The sequence below is a fragment of the Mandrillus leucophaeus genome, unplaced genomic scaffold, assembly GCF_000951045.1.
Source record: "Mandrillus leucophaeus isolate KB7577 unplaced genomic scaffold, Mleu.le_1.0 Scaffold772, whole genome shotgun sequence".
In the NCBI taxonomy this organism is placed as follows: domain Eukaryota; kingdom Metazoa; phylum Chordata; class Mammalia; order Primates; family Cercopithecidae; genus Mandrillus; species Mandrillus leucophaeus.
Genome location: NW_012108386.1, coordinates 1034509 through 1050117, shown reverse-complemented (window position 1 = coordinate 1050117; position 15609 = coordinate 1034509). Strand labels below are relative to the sequence as shown.

The 15609-nt window shown below is 43.9% G+C and overlaps 1 long non-coding RNA gene across 1 annotated transcript in view; it reads left to right on the top strand.

Moving 5' to 3' along the window:
* LOC105529595 overlaps nucleotides 1-15609 on the top strand; it is a 43851-nt gene that overhangs the window by 16312 nt on the left and 11930 nt on the right. Inside the window, exon 2 of the long non-coding RNA XR_001004539.1 lies at nucleotides 5736-5853. This is a non-coding gene — a long non-coding RNA (uncharacterized LOC105529595). The remainder of the gene's footprint in view (nucleotides 1-5735; nucleotides 5854-15609) is intronic.

Sequence of the window (15609 nt, the reverse complement as noted above, 5' to 3'; positions counted from 1 at the left end):
TTTTCCCGACATCCAAGACTTAAACTTTTAAATACGGTCATCACATCATGTTAACTCTTCACTTTGACTTCTTGCATAGCTGCTTGCTGTAGCTGGAGTCAAATCAACCCTCCAAAGACCCTGGCTCCCTCTCTTCCCCTCACTCACTGTGCTCCTGGCTCTTTCTGACTACACGCGTGTCAAGCTTGTCATTCAGGCCTCCCCATTTGCTAGTCCAATGCTCTAATATTCTTTCTTCTCCCGGCTGCTGCCTTTTATCAATTCCTGCTTTGGTTTTATCACTGTCTCCTCAAAGAGATCTTCCCGGCTGTGCCAACTGAAGTAGTCCTCACTTAGCCTCAGCCCCTGTGTAAGCCATGGTAACATTTCGTTTCCTTCATCACACTTAGCGCGGTTGAAAATTGTCTTTATTTGTTCCAGCACCACAAAGTTCAGGTGTAAAATAGAGTTTACTGGAGGAAAACAGGCCAAGAATTAGTGGGGTGCACGATCTCCTTAAGGCGTGTTACTCCTTAGCGCTTAGACAGGATATAGACAGTTTGGTGCATCAGGGCCAAGGCACCAGCAAGGAAGAGCAATGTCCCCATGATGCTCTGTATATTTATGGTGTGTATTTAAAAGAAGAGGGCAGGGGATATCTGTGGGACCGCACACATTTCCTAGTTGAGAAAGTGGCCTTGTTGGAAGGGAAGGTCCTCCAGAACCTAGCAACCAGACACTGACCCGTCCTCCTATTAGGCTCGGGTAGGGTGCCTACCAAGTGCTCTGCTGAGCTATTACATAAAAGCAGGGAGGAAGTGAGTCCCTGGGGCCATGCTCTTCTGCCTCTCCTCAGTAAAATATAAGCCCCATTAAGAAAGAGACTTTATCTTGTTTACCACTACAGTAGTACCAGGCACATAGAAAGGCAATCAAAAAATATGTATTGCATGAATGGGAGAATAGTAGAATGAGTAATAATAAAATCATGATTCAAAAGTAACTGAAATTCAGAGAGAAAGACCAACTTTACTGGAAATGATATCTTGCTAGTGACCTGGAGCTGATGGGGAGGGGGTGTCTAATTTACTGCAGCATTGTAACTGCGCACAGAAGGCACAGCAGGAGGGCAGCCACTGATGTGGCTCCAACTCTTAGAGGTTCCTTTCCTGGTTTTAAATACATACCATGGGTGGGCACGGTGGCTCACGCCTGTAATCACAGCACTTTGGGAGGCCAAGCAAGGTGGATCAGGAGATCAGGTCGAGACCAGCCTGGCTGACACGATGAAACCCTGTCTCTACTAAAAATACAAAATTAGCCGGGCATGGTGGCACCTGCCTGTAATCCCAGTTACTCAGGAGGCTGAAGCAGGAGAATGGCATGAACCCGGGAGGCAGAGGTTGCAGTGAGCCGAGACCACAAGCAAAGTTTCATGTTTACTTTTGTCAGAGAAAGAGATTGGGATTCTTTGGAAGACATAGGCCAATTGCCTTTCATACCAAGAAAAATCTTTCTCATTCTGACTGTTTTGTTCATCTCAAACCAGCATCACAGACTGCCCTGGATGGGTTTTGGCAACAAGAGTGATAATGAAGTCATTTCCATGGTGATAAGGTCAACATTGTTAATGCTTACTGCATCACAATCAATTTTTGAAATGCTTCTAAATTAGAAAAGTGAACAAACTTGTTAAGTGGAGGAAAAGTGTACGATGAGCTAAATGCTGAGGAGAATGACTAATACTACACATGAAATACTCATCAGGCACTGGATCACATGCACCTCAGGAGGGTTTCTTATTAGAATACACTTCCCTGGAGATGAAGTCAGTGTTCTGGTTGCTCCCATTTCACAAATACCAACCTTGTAATAGATATTATTGACTTGTAAAATGGACAAAATTTGTTTTCAAAATGTCAATAAAAACTATTAAGTAAGCAAAACAAATCTTTAGCGGTCTCCATGATGGCCCATTAGTGGAATTACTTTTCTCCACCAATGTAATACCTGTGTTTCAGGTCTCTTAGGAACTGAAAAAATTACACATAATGGAGAAATTATACCTATTAGGTCACTATGTGTTTCTACAAGTCAAGTAGTCTGTTGCAGTAACTTTAAAGCAGTTTTCTTAAGCTAATGATTAGTTTAACACAGTCTTACCCTCTCTGACATTTTACACTCCTGACTACTTTTTTCTTAGAATTCTCCTTAGCGCCATCTTTCCCCATTTTGATGCTGCTCTCTTCCTGCTCCCTGTCGGGGCTTTTAAGTGATGTTTCTTTCTTTGATCACCTCCTGAACATCAGTGGTAGTCCCCAATCAATCCATTCTCCTCCTGACACTTTTTTTTTAACCTCATCTGATCACATCGATTCAAATTTAACTTAAATACAGGCTTTCAGTCAAACTTCTCAATAACGTTTGTAGCTATATCTAAAAATGGACTAATCTCCACTCAACAGCCCCCCAGGTTCCTGACACTCAACTCGCCCACAGCTCCTCCGTCCCCACCACCAACTCCAGGTGCTTCCTTGATGTCCACATTGGGATGGACGTGATTCACTTTCCAATGCTAAGTGTGGGAACCTTTCTGCATCCCACCCTTTCACTCACTACGGTTCTCTGAATCCAGCCATCAACCCAGCAGCCTGCAATTCCTTAGAATATTTTCTCTTTTCCTTCCTATATATCTTATTCCAACCAGAACCACTGAAAGGCTCATGCCTGGTCTCCCTAAGCTCAGAAGGTACTCAGCTTCCACCTGGGAGGAGTAGGCCCCAGTCACCAAGTCTCTTCAAGCCTCTTCGAGGAGACGAAGTGGGACCTCTTCAGTATTAATATGGCTCTACATTCATTATACTTACATTACAGAGAGTTTATCAGGAAGAAATACAATTTATGCTAATAAATATTTCTTCTATATAAAAAATGTATAAGAATTTGAGAATAAAAACCATGGAAGTGAAAGATACTAATGCTGACCTTCAGAAGGCGTGGGAGTGGGTGAGAAACCGAGATTGCTGTGACCTGGTTCTGGATTTCAGCTCCTCCATTTGTTTGACTGGGGCAAGATATTTTAGTTTGGGTTTCTTTGTAAAATGAAGAAGAACACTTCAGTCAAAGATACATTTTGACAGTTAAATTATGTTGCATATGAAGTATATATCCCCAAAAGTTGCACATGGTAGATTCTCATCAAATCATAATTGTTATAACTTAGAAGCACAAGACTTTCATACTTGAAAAGTAAAATATCAGTAATAGTTTAAAATAACAGTTTAAGTAAACAATAATAGAAAAGCCATGAAGAATCCACCCTGTCTGCCAGGGAACAGTGCTGACAGTCATTCCTCAAGGAGCCCAGATTGTCTGGAGCGGAAAGAAATTACAGACAGGAAACCCCTACCTAGACACAGCAGCACCACACACCAAATGTTCTCTGACTCCTCTGCTCCTGAAAAAGAAGATTTTGCTGCACAAAGCACAAAAAAAAAAGAAAAAAAAAGTTTTATAGATTATTATGGTCTTTAAACAAGATCAGGGCTGGGCACGGTGGCTCACACCTATAATTCCAGCACTTTGGGAGGCTGAGGCGGTCAGATCACAAGGTCAGGAGTTCAAGACCAGCCTGAACAACAGGTGAAACCCATTTCTACTAAAAATACAAAAAATTAGCTGGGCATTGTCGTGCGTGCCTGTAATCCCAGCTGCTCAGGAAGCTGAGGCAGAATTGCTTGAACCCGGGAGGCGAAAGTTGCAGTGAGCCAAGATCACACCACTGCACTCCAGACTGGGCGACAGAGCGAGACTCCGTCTCACGGGAAAAAAAATTTAAAAATAAGAATATTCTAAGACTCACCTCTCACCTATGCCCAGGGACTTCTAGGTTTGAAAGCATTTCCACCACTACTGATAATGTAAGGGGGGCACTGGGGAAAGTATAGCTGCATAATCCTTCCCTGTGGGTGCCACTCCCTAACCTCTAGGCTCTCCTGGGTGTGGACTGGTTGGGGGAGATGATTGGAAACTGGTTGGGGGAGATGATTGCACACAATGATAAGAGAGAAACTTGGCTGGGGCTATTAGAGGTCGTTTATTTAGTTCAACATTTCATGTACTAAAGAGGAAACCCAAGTCCAGACTGGCTGAGTTGGAAAAGTCACCGAGCTACTGGAAGCAGAGCCAGGCCTAGATCTCCTAGTCCAAAACTTCTTTTCTCCCACACCACAGCTGCTGCTTTACATTACCAGGGTTTTGGAATTTTACTCATTCAAATGCAAATGTTTTGTGTGCTTCTTTAATGGGACATTTTTTTGTTTTACTTTACTAAGTAAAGTACTGAGTGAATGAGAGTGGATTGGAGGTGTTGAAATCGTCAACCTCCTTTAAAGCATTGTTATTTTTCCTTTGTTTCTCTTTATGATGTGAAACACTTACTCCTTTTTCTTCCCAGCTTGAATTGGAGACAGCAGCACAGATGACTTTCTTGTTCTAGTGGATGATGGAAGTAGTGAGGATGCGATTAACGAAATCAATGGCTCATGGGAAAGCCTTCCCATTTCCAATCTCACCCCTACTTCAGGATATGGTCCAGTGAATCTGTTGCTATGAAACAGTGCTGCAGCTGGGCTCAGTGGGGGTCTGGGTGGTCTCACAAAAGCTAGCAATAGTTGCAACTTTGAGAAATTAGAGGTGTTACGGGCTGTCCAATATCACATCACTGGGATAAGTCATGATCATGTGACTTCATAAAGTCTGCCATTGACCCATTGATCAATTAGTTATTGAAGTCATACTATATTCCAGGTATTGTATTAGGTTCCGGGAATATACTGTCTTTGCTCCATAGTCCACCTAGACCAATCAGTGAGTGATCGTGATGTGATGTGGTGGATGCTGTGATGGAGAAAGACGAAGTGAAAATATTCACGCACCAGAGTGCCATCTAACCCATCTTCCGAGGTCGGGGAAGGCTTTTTGGAAGAGATGATATTTCAACAGAGACCTTAAGAATAAAATAGGTGGCACAGGTGAAAAGGTGGAATAGAGGATGTTCCTATCAGAAGAAGCTGTATTGTATGTCAAAGGCTCAGAGGCATCAGAGAACAGGCAGAACGCAGGGAAGTACAAGTGCACAGTGTGCGGAGAGCACAGGATACAGGTGCAAGATTGGGAGGAGGAGGTGTCCACGGATGGGGTGGATGCGCTGCAGGGCCTCCAAGGCCGTACACAGCCTCTCCTTGTCTGCCACAGGACTTTGCATGTGACCGCTGCACCTCCAGGAAGGCCAGGTGCACCTCGCTTCCCATGCACCCGGCCTCATGGCCTTTGGGGGTTGTCGTGTGGAATGGAGATGACATGAGTGGTGCCTATGAGGTCAGGGAATTGAGTATACATGTCACCACTCAGAATGGGGCTCCTGGGTGCTGGAGGGAGTGTAGTTTTCTGCAGTATCTTTGAGCAAGGACAAGATGGCAACAGAGGAGCAGCTGCAACTAATAGAAAGATTTCAGCTAGCAATAGCTTAAAGAAGGTAGAAGTCTCCTTTCCTTGCATGCGAAGGCAGCCTGCATACAGGCAGCTTGGGCCCTTTGTGACAGCCACACAGCGTCCTCTGAAAGGGCGACTCGCCTTCCAGGTTTCTGAAGCCTCGTTCTCTGCAGGTGGCTTCAACCCGGGGGCTGCATAAACTTTAGCCATCCCATCTGCATTCTAGCATGGAGCTGGGCTGGACAGCTAGCAGCCCTTTCCAGGTTAGTCAGGATCTTTGATTTTGGAGCACAAGGCTTCTGCATGCTACTGACTGGGTCCCAGCCTCTTTCCCTCCGTGGCACCATGGTGAATGGGAATTTCCACCACTGCCTCCGTTAGGTAACTATGGTGAGCCTGGAAATTGCTTAATATTATTTCCACTGCTGAGGTCTGTTTTTGCCTTTTTAAAGATTATTCTTTATTTTTAACATTTTATTTTTAAATAATTTTGGGGCCGGGTGCGGTGGCTCACACCTGTAATCCCAGCACTTTGGGAGGCCGAGGCGGGCGCATCACAAGGTCAGGAGATCGAGACCATCCTGGCTAACACGGTGAAACCCCGTCTCTACTAAAAATACAAAAAAAAATTAGCTGGGCGTGATAGCGGGCGCCTGTAGTCGCAGCTACTCGGGAGGCTGAGGCAGGAGAATGGCATGAACCCTGGAGGCGGAGCTTGCAGTGAGCCGAGATCGCGCCACTGCATTCCAGCCTGGGCGACAGAGACAGACTCCATCTCAAATAAATAAATAAATAATTTTGGACAACAAAAAAATTACAAAAGTACTACAAAAAATTCCCATATACCCTTTCGTACCTTCCCAAAATGTTGCTATCCTAAATAACTGTAGTATAATCATCAAAGTCAGGAACTCAAATTGCTAGAATACTAGAAATACATCCATACACCTTATTCAACTTGCAGTGCCCCACTAATGTCCTTTGTCAGGATCCAGACCAGGACCACAAGTGGCATTTAGTTGTCATGTCTCAGTCTCCCACAACATGACTATTGTGCCTTCTAAATGCATCGTATCAGCATTTGTGTGATCTTACACTTTGATGGCAGGTTTCTCGACCATAACATTTACTATTTTTCCCGTTGCAATTATTAAGTATCTTGTAGAGAGCTACACTGAAACTAAGCAAATGTCCTCTTTCTCCTTATACTTCCCTCCCACCCAGCTGGTTTTAACACCTGTTGATAACTTTTGCCTGCAATAGCTGCTCCTGTGGTATTTGTCAAATAGTGATTTTGTTGTGGTCTTTTAAAGTGCCATCATGGGCACACAATCCACAGCTGGGTTTGAGAATTTCTGGAAGTTAACTCTTGTCAGACCACTATCCCCTGTGGTTGGTCCCTGGTTATTCAAGGCCTGCTATGCTGTCATGGGCCCCTGCAAGGCTTCCCTGTGAAAGCCAGCCCCAGGCAAAAGCACTGTTCCAGGCTCCACTTTCTGCTTATGCTCCACCTGCTGCTTCTGCTCTTCTTTCTTTTTTGGATCAGACTCTGGGGATTATTCCTGGAACAAATCTAGATCTGAGGTTGGGCTTTGTTTGCATCTTTTTGGTGCAGCACCCCATTGTCTCTCCTCTTGGGTTTATTAATCCTGACCTCCACCTTCCTCCTCCCCTAATACAGTCCTCTGAAGTTGGAGTCTATCACAGCCTTCATCATGCAGGTCATAAATGGAGGTCCATCTCTTCAAATCTCTGTGCATTTGTGGAGGTGTTCTCTACCATTGTCCCTTTGGAAGACTAACAGCCAATATTGGACAAATTATTCATGTACTTGGGAATTTGTGGACATAGTCAAATTGAATAAGTGATTATTTTGTCATTAAAAACTAAACTATGCTCACCCCTGATTATCCACCAAGGGATGATTGGAGTTGAGGAGAGGGGTGGTAGGGGCAAGTCCCACTGAAGAGTAGGTCAAAATCTCCTTGGAGAACTAGGCATACCATTTTTATGTTCATCAGAAGTACGCATTGGTCAAAAAGACTGAGAAACTGTCTTAGCACAAAGTAGACCACTTTAAAGATCTAGATGTGAGTATAATTGAGAGACAGGATTGGGGTGAAGGAGTCAAGCTAGTCTCAGCAATTGCAGCATAGAACAGGAGGAATGCAATAATAACAATGAGATCTTTACTGAGTCCTTACTATGCCCCAAGCACTCTGCAAACACTAACTCATTTAACCTCCACAGTAACCTACAGCAGTAGGTACAATTGCTGTTCTCATTTTAGAGCTGTTGGTTCAGAGTGATGGGATAATCAAATGGCACTCAGGCAGTTACTTGGGGAGCCAATACTGCAGCCCAAAGCATCTGACTCTAGCACTCACATCCTGATCATTGCCCACCATGCCTGACCAGGAATGAAACCAAAATGAGGTTTCACTGTGATCTGGGGGTACGTGGTTTGTAAGGGTGCCTGCACCCTTGCCTGTCACGGAGCACGCTTCCCATTGGGAACATCCCTGTCGACACTGTTTGGCCACCATGGCACCCTCTGGCCTCCTGCCCACAGCAGGAACAGACCGTGGCCTTCCTGTGATGGTGGGTCTTTCTTTGGCTATTGCATCACTGCTCACTTGCCCTCATGTCACCTAACCAGTAAGTCCACATGTGGGATCCCAGTCCCTGTCACACACACATCCACTCAGGACAGGAAGTGCATGGCATGACGTGACTCATAATCAGAGGGAGAGGGAATTGCGCTCAGCTGGCGAAGGCAAAGAAAGAAAAAATAGAGGCTGCAATCACCAAGAAGAGGAGAGGAGGGAGGACGGCTGGTAGTTGTTTGTTAAGCACTGAGATGACCTTGCTTCTTGTTAAAATATTGAGATGTTTCCAACTGCTTGGTAAGTGGCCACTGCTTCAAGCCCACCACCTTCCTAGTGCCCTGTCACTGTCTTTCCCCTTTCCAGCAGCTACAGAATTCAGAATGGTTTAATTCAGAATGGTTAGGTCCTAACCACTTGAATATTTTAAGTATCACCCCAGAAGAGAACTAATACTGTACATTTGGCGAAAGTACAGACTTTATCTACCTTTCATTGCCTTACTCCAGAGTGCGATTTCTATGGCGCGCAATCCCTCTCCCTGTCGAAATGCTCTTCCCCTTGGCAGCTTTTATCCTGCAACGCAGATGCTGAAGATTCTGCTTTCACTCCCCTTCCTTGGGAAAAGCCCAGCAGAGAGGACTTCCAACCAAACTGCCCTTAGCCATTCAGCATGGCCTTGCTGCCGAGAAGTTCACCTTCTTGGCAACTGTGGGCTATACTGCCTCAGCATGGACCCACGGCAGGAGAGGGCCCTCATGCGCTCTGCACCCCTGCCAGACTTCTGTGAAATTAATGGTTTAGATAGCAAAGAAACCCAGTTCAGCCAACAAACTACTTAAAAGGCGGTTACAATCAAGGCCTAAGATGTGATAATTTGATACACATATTCATTGTGTAACAGTTTTCACATTAGCACATCCATGGCCCGCAGTAGCTATCGTGTGTGTGTGGTTAGGACATGGACAGTCTGTCAGATTCAAAACCAAGAACAACTCTTCTCCGGTGTTCCTTCCTCCAGTCCTCATTCTCTGCACCCTAGAGCAAACCCACCTCCTGTGAGTAACACAAATTAACTTTAGTGTTAGAGAATTTGGTGTTTAGGAAATGGTCTTTGAGCCTCAGACTCAGTCTAGATGTTTTTCAGCCTGTGCCTCATCTGGGTGCCTTGCCACCCTGGTTTCAGTGAGACCTGGAGCTGGCTCAGCTTTCTTTCCTGCCCATGCCATCTGCTTCATGCTCCCATACTTTTCTTATAAAACAATATTTTAAACTCTTAAATAAAATTGTAGGAAAAAAGTCATCCATAACCCTAACTCACAAAGTAATTACTCTTCATTTTAGTCTCTTATTTTCATGTCTGTAATCATATAAATAATTATACCCATAGCCTTAAATTTTTCTCTCAAATATTTTATTGTATAATTTCATATTTTTAAATTACTATTTTAATAGCTAAATATGCCATTTAGCTACTATGTCCCAATTTCTTTAACCATTTCCTTATTGTTAGATACTTTTTAAAAAAATTATTTTACAGTTACAGATGATGTTACAATCAATACTTCAATGGACTTCACTTTTTTTCCTTTCCACTGTTTGCTTAGAATAAATCCTTCAGTGTTAGAATACTGGTCCAAGTCATATAAACATTTTCATAGCCTTTTAACTTTCCATGAGGGCTGTATTTGTTTATACCACTTGCCTCATTACATGTCTGCATTCTACTTGTATGTCTTACCCAATCTTCTTCTGTAATTTTTATATTATCCTTTATTTTACTTAGAAAAATTTATATTTTTATGTAATTGTATCTTCTATTGTATTTTCTCTTCTATCTTATATTGCTTTAATTCTTAGAATGTTATCAACACTTTAAAGTTTGCCTTTTTGCTGGCCCATCTATAATTTCCTTAATATCTTGTTGTTTTATATACTTGGAAACTTCTGAATGTAGTTGTATATTTATTTCTTTTCCACAACACTGTATCATTAACCTAATATCATTTATGATGTTTTGCTGTTTTTGCAAGGTTATATTAATCCTACACTAATCTAGGTCAATTTCTGGGCTCTCTACGCATTTGCATTCATATGTTTTTATATTTTTCATTTATAATTCTTTGCTTTCAACATGATGCTGTAGTATGTTTTGATATCAGGTACAGATATTTATCCCTTTTTATTATTTTTCTAAAAACATTCTCGTATAAGAGGCAATCTTCACTTCCATGCTATTTGAGTAGTCTGTGCTCTTGGCCACACCCTAAGCTAAGCCAGCACCGTGATTATCCCACCTCTGAAATAATAAACTTAAATTTCACTAAACCGCACAGTCTTTCTCTTCGCCTTCCCCACTCTTTTATTCCAGGTCACCCTGCACTTTGCACCACTGGGATCTATTACCCTAGCTCCTCACTTCACTCCTCATCACCCCGGCAGAGCAAAATGATCAGTCATTTTAGGATAATCCCATCAGCATTTCACGTTTCACAATTTCTTGTCTGTCCACCAAAGCTACGTCGCCCATTTCCAACTCTGGAGGACCCTGTCTGTCCAGGCTCAGTTTCTTCCCTCAGCTGCCTGGTGCAGCCTCACAGAAATCAAGGGCCCCTGTCGCATTACAGTAGTTTCTCTGGTTGCGCACGCAGGATTTGCGTCAGGGTGGTAGAAGACTGGAATTGGGAAATCCAAATATGCTGCATTCTCCCATCTACGATGTTGTTATAGTGAGTGTTAAAAATTCTGGAACAGATTTTAAAACACGTCAGTCACCAACTAGGAGACTAAAGAGTTACCCTAGGGACACAGCATGGCATGTAAGAGCAAATTTCCATTTTTACTAGTAGCATTCATTTAAATAGGAAATAGGAAACTATAGAAGGAAATGTGTGTGTGTGTGTGTGCGCGCGCGCACGCGTGCGCACGTGTGTGTGTGTGTGTGTGTGTGTGTGGAAGGGGTAAAACGGAAACACAGGGACAGAGACAGAAACAGTTGAGAATTCCTCAAAAAACCCGATCTGCTGGAGTTTGTATACATTATCTTTTCCAAGCTTGAAAAAAGTTCTTCACGGAAGTAATGACCCCGGACTTGCAGAAGAGAGCGCTAAAGCTCAGAAAGTAAAGTCAGCTCTCAAGAAGACTTCGCTATTCACTGGTCAAGTAGGATCCCACTCAGATCTGCATGCTCCACCTACTGTCACAGGCTTCCACGATGCAGTGAATCAAACAGTATTGTCACTGCATACCTCATTACAGTGCCACGCTGTCTCAGCTCCACGACAGAGATGTTATTGGCCATTGTGTTCAATGACACCTAGCAATGCCTGCTTCCTACCAGTTACTTAACCAATAGTTGTTGAGTAAATTGCTCCATTCACTTATATTCATGGCATATGGATGAATAAAGAGCATGCTCACCAAATATTTGGCTAGCAAGTACTCATGTATGTACAAAAGAACAGCCACGTGTCAGGCAACAGAATCAGGGTCAGAAACTCTCCTGCCAGGGCAACAAGCAATGTGGTAGGACACGCTGCCACAAAGCCTCCTTTTGGGTTCACACCCCACAGGAAAACGCAGTAGAAGAGATTGGGAAGAGTACTTTCGATTTTGTTTGGGGGTTGGTTTTTTTGCGTTTTGGTTATTTTTAAAAATTAACACCTCGCGTTGGTGTGGTACCTTTGTTACAACCAACAAACCATTAAACTGTACAACACAATTATACAACTATATAACAAAAGGGTAAACCCTAATTTAAATTACGGATGTTGGCTAATAGGAGTGTACTAACATTGGTTTGTTTTCACATATGCTAATATCACTCATCCATTATCTAGCATCATACAGAATATTTTCACTGCCCTAAAAATCCCCTGTGCTTAACGTATGTATGGTCCTCCCTGTAGCTCTCAACACCGGGAAACCACTGATCTTTTTACGTTTTTATAGGTTTTTTTTTTTTTTTTTCAGAGTGCTATACAGTAAGAATCATATAGTATGGAGTCTTTTCAAGCTGACTTCTTTTACTTAGCCATATGCATTTAAGGTTCCTCCATGTCTTTTTGTAGCGTGAGAGCTTTCTTGAAACCAATGGATAATATTTTGTTGTCTGGGTGTACTACAGTTTGCTTATTCATTCAACTATTAAAGGTCATTTTGGTTGCTCTCAATTTTTAAGTTATGAATTCAGTTTCTAGTTAGCAGAGAACACATGAGTGTCACTCTCTGGTACTACGCTGTTTCTAGAGCTCTATAGATGTGAGCCTACCACATGCTATAGCAGGAGAGATGTCTGCACACAGTGGGCCTGCGCTTCTCTGCAGACTTTAGGCTGGCTCTCTGATGTTTTTCATGATTGTTTATTGAGGAATATAATGTTAAATTCCAAGCCCAAATATTTTCTGATAGACTGGCACATTCAGGGAAAAAAAAGCAACAAAGACAGTTGAAGGACTCAAAATCCTGTCCTTTGAGGAAACACGGAGGAAGAGAGAATTCGGAGATGCTGCCAACCATCTGCAGCCACCTTAAAGGCAGTCACCCGAAAGAGGGCCAGCCTTGCTCTGCAGGACCATGGAGGATAGAAGTAGGAGCAGTGGGTGAAAGGAGCCTTGGCGCTGTTCCAGGGTTTGAGAGGACATTGAGGATTCCCACGCATTTTGTTGCAGACATTTCCCCATCTCAGTCATCAAAGAGCAGGAGAGAGTTGCCACCTGACCATCAAGTCTCAAAATATTGCAGCCCTGATAAGTTCTTACAGATACGCACAGGAACTTGATTCAGAAACGTGTCAATCAAGAACATTTCTGAGACAATCTTGAAATTGAGTCCAGTTACCCACACAGCCCAATTCTGTAATCTCAGATGTCACCAGATGCCCTTGAAGGTGATTGAGGTTGCTTTTGTGAAGTTGGAGTTTAGAACCCTTAAGTGAGCACATCCGCTCTCGCATGGGGTATGGTGGCACCTGGAGAAGGCAGACATTGCTTTCCTCTGGTGCTCGTGAGTTTTCATGTTCAACGCGTTTTGTGTTCTCTCCACCTGAGTTCAGAATTCTCCCTGCAGTTCTCATCTGAAACCGCAGCCATGGGTGGCCCCACAGTGCTTTTCACTGAGTGATGTGAGGACCCTGTAGGTCTTTTTCCCTTTGGAGCCGAGGCACCTGGTGTACCCCCTGTTTCAAGCAGTTCTCGCCCCACGGAGGGAGACCCTCTTCTGGGGTCTTAGTGCCACACAGACGCCCGGCCAGGGCCCAGCACGTACAGCAGCTCCAGGGAGAATGCTGGCTCTTTTCGGGAACTGAGCTGCTTGGATCCTTAATATCATGCCTGAATCTCCCTTCATTTTCTGAGACCCAAGTTAGCTGGTATTTTCCTTGACTGAAATTCTTAAAATCATTTGGGTCCAGTGCCTGCCACCTACCCTCTGCCTCTTGTTTCTCAGCATTTCTATAGAAACAGACGTCCAGGTGTTAAAATCCTACTGTCCTAGAAATGGCTGTTCTCACTGGGAGACATCAGAGCCCTGTCCTTTGCTGTCCAATGCCCATTGCAATCTCCCTGTGGCTCAAACTGGGCTCTGGACAAGGAGATCCTTTTCCACAGGCAAGAGCAGCACCCCTGGGACACGCGTCATCTTCATGAATTCAGCCTGGGCTTCTCACGCCAGAGTCCTAAAAGCAATTTTGACTCCAACCTATATTTCTTTTGGCTTCAAGGAAGAACTGTATAAATTTCAATTTGGCTATGCAGGTCAGGAAAGTAAATGTCATTACAGGCCTTTATGTAAGATCAGACTCCACATTTGACACCTTTTCTGTCAGAAGAAAGTACATGGAAATACCAAGTCATACTTATAGTGCAATCAGTTTAATTAGTTTGTACACACTAGTAAAATATCAAACATTGGCAGAGTCACATCTTCTGACTGTGCCCCTTACCATGAATGCGTTACATTGTTGCCGTAGAGTTTCATGTTAAAACACTATTTCATCATTTCACACTCCAAAACTCTTTATTTGTTCAGCCGGTTGTGCCAAAACAATTGAGGAAGAGAAAAGCAGACTGCAAACCCAAAGCCAAACCTTTGTGCTGAGGTGAGATCGATGGCCATTTTAATTCTGTACTATTCTGTATTTTCTTAAAATTTCCCTCAGTGGTAGATTAAGGAGCCTAAGGAAAAGTTACTGTGCAAAGAACTTGAAGAGACGGAAGGAATTTCAGAAATTGTCCTAATCATAAACTGGTAAGCCCAACAACAGTCAAACCGAGAGCCAAGTCAGGAATGCAATTTCATTCACAATTGCCACAAAAAGAATAAAATACCCAGGAATACAGCTAACTAGGGAGGTGAAAGATCTCTACAATGAAATTTACAAAACACTACTCAAAGAAATCAGAGATGATGTAAAGAAATATAAAAACATTCCATGCTCTTGGATAGGAAGAATCAATATCATTAAAATGGCCATACCGCCCAAAGCAATTTACAGATTCAATGCTATTTCTGTTAAATTACCAATGACATTCTTCACAGAACTAGCAAAACTTATTTTTAAAATTCATATGGAACCAAAAAAGAGCCCAAATAGCCAAGGACTTTTTTTTTTTTTTAATTAAAAAGTAAACTTTAATACCGAAAATGCAAACTTGGGGAAGGCAGAAAGACCACATACAAGGCTATCACTTCACACTTGGAGGGTTGCACAGTGGCAGGGCAGAGGCACTCCTCACTTCCCAAAGTGGGCAGCGGCCAGACAGAGGTGCTCCTCACTTCCCAGAGACTGGGGCTGCCTGGCAGAGGAACTCCTCACTTCCCAGACAGTGCGGGGGCCAGGCAGAAGCGTTCCTCACTTCCCAGATGGTGGGCAGCTGGGCAGAGGCACTCCTCTTTTCCCAGACAGGGCAGCAGCCAGACAGAGGTGCTCCTCTCTTCCCAGTCAGTTGGGCAGCTGGGCAGAGGTGCTCCTCTCTTCCTAGACAGTGGGGAGGCCCGGTAGAGGCCCTCCTCATTTGCTAGATGGTGCAGCAGCTGGGCAGAGGTACTCTCTTCCCAGGCAGTTGGACGGCTAGGCAGAGGTGCGCCTCACTTCCCAGAAGGTGGGGCAGCGGGGCAAAGGCCCTCCTCACTTCCCACACTGGGCGTCGGTGGAGCAGAGGAACTCCTCACTTCCCAGACAGTGCGGAGGCCAGTCAGAGGCGCTCCTCACTTCCCAGACGGTGCAGTGACTGGGCAGAGGCGCTCCAACTTCCCAGACAGTGGCCCTGGACAGAAGCGCACCTTACTTCCTAGATGGGGCAGCGGCTGGGCAGAGGCCCTCCTCTCTTTCCAGATGGGCAGCAGCTGGGCAGAGGGGCTCCTCATTTCCTAGTAGCCAAGGAAATCTTAAGAAAACAAACAAACAAAACTGGAGGCATCATGCTACCCGACTTCAGACTATACTATAGGGCTACAGTAACCAAAACAACATGGTACTAGTACAAAAGCAGACACATACACCAATGGAAAAGAATAGAGAACCCAGAAATAA